This window comes from Magnolia sinica, chromosome 11, assembly GCF_029962835.1.
Source record: "Magnolia sinica isolate HGM2019 chromosome 11, MsV1, whole genome shotgun sequence".
NCBI classification, from domain to species: Eukaryota; Viridiplantae; Streptophyta; class Magnoliopsida; order Magnoliales; family Magnoliaceae; genus Magnolia; species Magnolia sinica.
The window spans coordinates 40728613-40736559 of NC_080583.1; the positions used below are offsets into that span (position 1 = coordinate 40728613).

At 43.2% G+C, this 7947-nt stretch overlaps 1 non-coding gene across 1 annotated transcript; it reads left to right on the plus strand.

Moving 5' to 3' along the window:
* The first annotated feature begins 7438 nt into the window (after window positions 1-7438).
* On the plus strand, window positions 7439-7545 carry LOC131219675 (small nucleolar RNA R71). Its single transcript, XR_009158321.1, has one exon. It is a non-coding gene; the product is annotated as a small nucleolar RNA R71 (small nucleolar RNA).
* The last annotated feature ends 402 nt before the right edge of the window (window positions 7546-7947 follow it).

Consider the following 7947-nt stretch of genomic DNA (forward strand, 5'->3'; position numbering starts at 1 on the left):
AGCTTGACCTACTCAGCCTCAGAACAGTGAAGTGGCCTCAGCATCTTAGAGATGCGGTCAATCCAGTACTCGGCCTCCTCGGGTCTATGAGAACCCGTAAATGTGGGAGGTCGTAAGCGCTGGAATCGCTCGAATGTGCCGCTAGCACTAGCATTCCCAGATGGGTGTATAGGTGAAGCAGGTGGAGTCGCCCCCATCGATTGAGCAAAGATGCCAGCCATGGAAGACAGAAACTGCTGCTGCTACTGCTGCTGCTGCTACTGCTGGTGCTACTGTTGCTGAATCTGCTGCTGCTGCATCAACAACATCATCTACTCAAACCTATCAGGAGGTGGAGTAGACGAAGATGCATATGGCGTCGACGCAGATGCACGGTTCGGCTCAGGAACCGAAGGCGTGACTGGAGGAGACATAGGTGGTATCACAGGAGTCGGCTCAAGAGCGGGGCCAGTAGCTGGCTGAGAGTCTGGCCTAGCACCAAACTGAGACGGGCCCGACTGTGGATCCGTTTGGCTATCGCCTAGGGGAGAAACCCCGACAAGCAACTCGCCCAAAGAGAGACGGGCCAAAGTCTTTGAACCCTTAGGAGGCATACCCTACATTCAACAGAGGATGGAACCTGTGAGATTCAACATCCACATAATCTACCCACACAGCATTTACATCACAACTCAAAGATAACAACATGCATTTCATTTAACAAAATTGTCGCAATACAAGAAGTGCAGCATTACATGGATCGCGACAGAGAAAGCATGTGAGCTAAAACATCTAAAGCTTCAAACAAAAAATAACTTCCAAACTACTATGCTGATAACGGCTACACACAAAGACAAACAACAAATAGAGCAAAGGACGACTACATCTGCAACTACTTGTTAGAATTAGGAGATGGAGGAGGGGCACCCTAATCCTGCAGACAACACAGGATAGACTTCAGAGTTCAAGACATCTTCTTGAACTTATGCTTCACCAGGCCTCAAAGATCCATAATATCCTGGCATAGAACAGCCTGACCCTCCTCAAGCTGAGTTATACGGGCCTCCCTGACAGCCTGATCTGCGCCTTAGTCTGGTTCCGCAGGAGGAGAACTCTCACTCGTGTCCTAGGCCTCCACTTCTTCCTCGTCTTGCTCTTCTTCTTCTTCTATCTCATCTCCACTTTCTTCATAACTCTCTTCCTCATTGCTCTCAGCATCATCCTCACTTTCTTTAAGTGAGGCTTGTCATCGATGAGGCCCAATGTCCATTTGATTAAGGGTCGTCTCATTAATGTAGCGAACAGGTACCGGCTTTTCTACCCCAAGCCTGAAGCCAAACTCATGTGCAAGCTTACAAATGAGTCGGCCAAATGAGACCAATTCGGTCCTCCTATTCGAACGAGCGATAAGGACAATCTGACGCAAAATGTATGTTGGCACACAAAGCTTCTCTCCTTGCCCCACCTGATATAGGAAATCCACCATCAGGTGCGTACACTCGTTGTGGTTGCTCCACCTTAGATAAACATTGAATGTGCACATGTGGTGAAGCAAGCGAAAGTCATCCATCATGTTGGTAGCTAAAAGACTTTTGTTAGGCTACCATTCAACTAGACGACCACACAGGAACCGTGTGCGGTGATCCCTCTCACGTCACTACTAAGATTCTTCTCATTAGCATGAACCTCGCCAAGAGCACGTTTAGAAGTTGGGATATCAAAGCGATGTTGATCGTGGCCTTCCGATCTCTTCCATAAGGGATCTTGAACTGCAAAGGCTCCAGCGAAGGTTCTCGAATGAGGGCATAAAAAGCTCGGACAGTACCCACATTGGCACGGTATTCACCCTCGAACAGGGGACACCAATTGGCCCCTTCCAAGCGCTCCAATAAGAGAAATTCGTAAAATAGCCATGGATCTACATGAGCTTCAAAAAGGACCCTACGGCCTTTATAAACTCCATGAGATAGCTCCGCTAACAAGGTTCTTCCAACGGGATCTTGAGGATCGAGGTCCCGCTTTGTTTGAAACTCTCGAGTGGCAGTCGTGCTGGCGGCGGCACCTCTCGGCCTCCGTGCACGGGTTGGGCGGTTAGGCCCCGCTTTATCAACCGACACTCTCTTCTTCCCCATCAAAGAGAGGATGGAGGAGATGGAAAATATGGCCGTAATAAACTCAAATAGGCCATGAAAAATGAGAGAAAAGAGGGAAATGGGAAGAATGGTGAGGCTTCCACGAATTTGAGACTCAAAGGAAGGATTTGAGTGCTCAAATGAAGTGGAAAGAGAGGGAAATAGTAATGGAGGTGGGTTTTGAGATGGGTAGGATGGGGATGCACGAAAATGAAAGAAGGGTTTGGAGAGAGGTTTTTGTGGAGTTTTGAGAGAGATTTCAAGAAAAGGGAAGCTTGGAGGGTGGGTTTGTGAAGGAAAGAGGGTTTAAAAGGGGTTAAATTTGAGTAACTATGGAGGAGTGGGCCACACTAGGCCCCACATGCATCAGCCCGAGCCAGCCTGCTTAGCCTGGCCCGCTGGGCGGCGAGGGCTTGCCAAACCGGCGAGGTCATCGCCGGTCACTGAATTTTTCGGCAATGACTCGCCATTTGGGTGAGGTCCTCTTGGCCCCTAAGGTGAAAAATTATGTGGGTCCCCCCTGGGTCCCCCTGGAATTGCCCCGATTGGGCCCTTAGTTCGATTCAACGCATATCGGGCCACTATGAATAGAATCTGATACAGATGCAGGTTTACAGACATTTTAATGGCTGGGATGGGATGATACACTAACTAAACTTGTCAATGGACGGTCTAAAAGAGATTTAGGGTCACTGTGTGTGATCAGGAGTGTTCACAGACTTGATCTCGATGATCATTTTCAGTAAACTTCGTCGATAGGAGCAACGGGAAAACTTACACAATTTTGAAAAAAAGCTCACACCCTCCTACCCTAAGGTGGCGACAGCGTGCGGTGTGTGACCATAACCCAGGTCCGGTTTAATCCAAATCATGCTCTGATACCAACTTGTAACACCCTAAAATTCGGGGGTCGAGCATAACTCAGCTCCCGAGTTCCAAAACATCATTTATGCAACATATGCAATGATGGATGTATGTTGTCTGTATGAGTGCATAAAAAATGGAATAGATTAAGCCAAACTGTAAACATAGTCCAGGGATAAGTGAAATATGCAAGTGAAAGACTTAAAGAAATATATGTGTACATGTGCAAGTCCCTGTAATATGTATACTCTGCCAGGTCATAATTACAAGTGTTGCTACCAAAATGTAAGTATCAAAATGAAATTTATCCATTACAAAAGAAAACTCATAATCTCCGTAGATTAGGACATGACTCACATGAACCCGCCTGAGAACTGCATAACAGAAAATGCGTCCTCATCATCCTCATACTCCCGCTCTACCTCAGGGGTCGCGTCATCATCTGCATCTAAGACAGAGTCTGGTTGGTGTTGAAACACCGTCCCAGAATGTGGGAGTGAGTGATCAACTCAGTGGAACTATATAGTAAGAGTTAATATGATATCAAATCAATCAAGCAGTAATGATAAGGCAATACAATCAATATGTCCTAAGTACTCTTGTTAATGCAAGGATGTATGAAGAAATGATGCATGCCCTCGCCTGCACTCCCTCAGCATCTTCATTTTACGGTACGCATGACAACCTCCCGCAGTGCCAACGACTCCAACGCATATGCAATGCGGTGCATGAACATGATTACCAAGTTGCTATTAGTCCTTTTCATACAACAGGATTGGGAAGCTAAGGTACCTTTCTCATATCAATTTCCAAATAGTGATCCACTCTAGGGTTGTCAGTCCTAGATAATCTCATACGATCATATGGTTCTAGGTCGCTGTAAAGGGCTCGTCACCAATCAATGCATACCTATCATACCTTAGTTACTACCCTAAGGCTTGTCACCTTAATGCAGTATCAAGGTATGTTCGAGGTCACTACAAAGGGCTCGTCACCAATCAATGTAGGCCAACAGCGCGAATATAGTGTCCCATACCACTATAATCGGCTCACGAGTCTGGTGTGCTCACTGGTCACTACGGGGAGGCTCGTCACCCCAACGTAGGCCGACAGCTCGACCACGGTGTCCCATACCACCATGCCCAGCTCATGAGTCTTAGCAGATCAAAGCACAACGGTTAAAGGGATTGCATCGGTAAGTGTGGTACCCTAGATTCGAACAATAGCGTCCATACATGGTGTACATCCACCGGGACAATCGGGTTACTTGACGAGTTTGACTAGCACGAGCGCACGTTGAGTTGAATGACATAGAGTGCGCAAACACTCCGTGTGGCCAAACCACCGCCGACAACCCTAATATGACTCAGGTTCGTCAAACACGTCCTACGTGGCGAAAACAACCTCGGCCACGAACTCAAGGTTTGTTACCGATATCCTGGACTATTTTATAGTCTCAAACACATTCAATTATAACAGCTATTCATATTGACAATTTAGAACAGTAATGGAACAACAATTCAAATCATACAGTATGTGAGCATTTAAAGAATATCAACTTAACATGGATTTACATATAAGTAGTGCTTGAACTTAAATAACAAAGAATGTAAATTGTATGTAGGAAGTCATACACACCAATAGGAGAGTTGAGAATCTCTTCTCAACGCTCGTAAACAGGATAATATATTACACATTAGATCATTTAGACATTTCTACAAATGCTTAGACCACATATTCCAACATACATGACGTATGTTGGTGATAACACACCTTTGGACAATTCCCTTTGCCAAGGAGTTGACACACATACAACTAGCACAAGTACACGACAATTAATCATGGCAAACTCATGTTCGTATTTTATATGTATACGATACTTTCTACATACACAAGGAATACACAAATCTCAATACATCTCATAAATATTAGGAACGCAATATAAATGGCTTGTGAAATTGTACCCACAACAAACACAAACCATTATCTGACATTGAAAGCCTTGAAAACCATAACCTATACGAATATAGTCCGCACCTTAAACCAGAAAATAGCGCACCGATCTGATTCAGACGATAAGTCTTCGTCAACGGCGACTAGATAACCTAAGGCATGAATATAAATGAGCTACATCAATACTTAGACTATTCTAAGCTCTAAAACAGGTTAGGGTTTGATTGACTTACCCAAGAATAAGCTTAGAATTGCCGGAATAATGATTCAGAATTGATGGTTTAAGGATGCAAAGCAACAAGGAAGAATCTCAAGAGGATTCACCAACTTCTCTCTCACTTTCTCTCTCTTTTCCTCTCTTTCTTAGCTAGGGTTAGAAAATTCGTATGGAATAGAGAGTGAGGGTTATAAGGTATTTATATAGGCCTAACATTGATGAAAATAGCCCCAGGGCCAAGGTATACTTAGGTTATAACCAAATCGGGTCTATTTCGATCCAACGGAGCACTTTCGGTGGTCCTTTTTCCACATGAGGTCGGACTTAAGCTCACTAACCATGGATCTAGGTCAGTCTGAGTTTTCGTACCGATCAATTTACAGACTAGCCATGGTGGACCAATCTCAATTCAACGGTCACCGAAACTCGATCAAGTCCATAAGCACTATGACATGCCCGGGTCATCTTCCCTAATCCGAGGGTGAAATTGGGTCAGAATCCAACGGTCAGAAAGCTTAGAATCGGCGCGCAAGTGACACGACTCAGATTTCATAATTTCATATTTAATTTCTTCACTTTCTCACACTCTTCACTCCAGACTCAAGAAAATCAACCCAGAACATCATCTGGACTTGATTTTTAAGGTGATGGTCAAGCCCAACCAGGAGATCATAAATATCTAAGATCCTCGCTGTCGGACTTTCGACGCGCGGTCCAGGTCCGATACAAAGATTCCAAGTACTCTCGAGAGTAACTGGATTTAGCGTTGAATCCCAGATTTCAGAGTAACATAGCGCTAACGATTCTACAGGTTTTGAGTCCTGCAAATCAAATTTAAAGTGATTGATGCTAATTTCACAAGCAATCAAGGTTAACGCTAAATAACCCACATAAAGCTTCTAAGACATTTGAGGTAGTACTCGGGTCTTTGCACGAAATTTTTCGAGTCATAACATTATCCTTCTCAGTACACAAATTAAGCAATTGGCAAGTTATATTGTAGTTCGGGTAAGTTTTAATTCACCTATACCCAATTGCTCATAGACTGAGTATGGGATTAGATTTATGCTTGCTGCTAAGTCAAGAATTGTGTGCTCAATCTGGTAGTTCCCAATTACGTAAGCGATAGTTGGGCTACCGGGATCTTTGTACTTTTGTGGCACATCTTGCTTTAGGATGACACTCACTTTTTTTTGTTAGAAAATTTTTCTTTTTGATACTTTATCACCTCTTAGTCATGCATAGGTCTTTTAAAAATTTGGCATATGAAGGAATTTGTTTTACAACATCAAGTAGAGGAATACTAAACTTTACTTGTTTCGACACCTCTAGAATGTCTTAAGAGTTAGAGAAAGGTTTTGGTGCAATCAACCGTTGGGGGAATGGTGCAATTAGTTTGCCTTGAAGTTCTGGTTCTAATTCTTATGGAGTAATGCTTGGTCTATCATCATTGTCCTCTTTTAGGTCCTTAGGCTTTTTAGTCCTAATCGGAATAGTTTTGTGAATGGTCTTCCCACTCTTAAGAGTGGTGATAGATTTAGCTTTTTCCATCTGATATGAAGAGCTTGGATCACTTATTTCGTATTGCGGTTTGGGATTGGGGAGAGGTTGTGCAGGAAGCATCCCCCTCTCTATAACTGTAACACGTGAATCCATCTTTTGCATATATTTTGTAAGTTCTCATATTTCTTGAGTAAGCTCTTGAGTTTGTGTGAAATTTTGAACCGGTTCTTCTTGAGGTTTCACTTGATTTGGAATTTGATTAAAGAAACCTTGAGGGGTAATAGTTTGTCCATTCATCCAACTAAAGTTTGGATGATTTCTCCAAATAGGATTATATGTATTGGAGGTAGGTCCATTGAAAGGTCTTTGGTAATTATTCACGGCATTAGATTGCTCATTTAGCACCTCTTTAAGGGCAGGTATTGTTGGACAATGTTCAGTTGTACGAACGTTACAAGCACAAATAACGCAAACAGTTTCCTTAACCTTATCCTTCTTTAGTTTTATGGCCTCGAATTTCCTTATAAGATTAGCCACTTTAGCATTGATATCATCATCCTTTTTCAGAAGGTATAATTTGCCTCTCTCCTTTGATTGAGTGGGCTTAGAAGTGGTGCTGGATTTTGGGTAAGTGTCCCATGACTGTGTGTTTTTAGCAAGCCTGTCCAAGTAGTCCCACACATCATCGACATTTTTATTCATGAATTCCCCATTACCCATTGTCTCAACCAATTGGCTCATGGACGATGTCAGTCTATCATAGAAATAGTGTGTAATGTGCCACATTTCAAAACCATGTTGTGGGCATGAACTGACAAGATCCTTGAACCGCTCCCAACATTGGAAGAATGTTTCATCCACCTTTTGGGCGAAGTTCAAGATTGAAATTTTAAGGGTGTTCATTTTATGATGTGGAAAAAATTTCTTTATGAACTTCTTTATCATATCGTTCCATGTGCCAATAGATCTGGGATGTAGTGAATGCAACCATGTCTTAGCCTTTTCTTTCAAAGAAAAGGGAAAGAGTTTCAATCTGACCATGTCCTCAGACATGTTTAGAAAATATAAAGTGGCTATTATCTCATAACACTCTTTCAAGTGTAGATATGGACTTTCAGATTCAAGTTCATGGAATTTTAGGAGTTGGATCACCCCTGGCTTGATATCCATGTATCCCGTATTTTCTAGAAAAACATGCATGAGGGCGTACTCACACCTATTGATTGTAAATAATCTTACAAAGTACGAGGCGGGGTGCTTGATGCACCTCATTCTCATCCTGGACTTCCTCTACCCGAG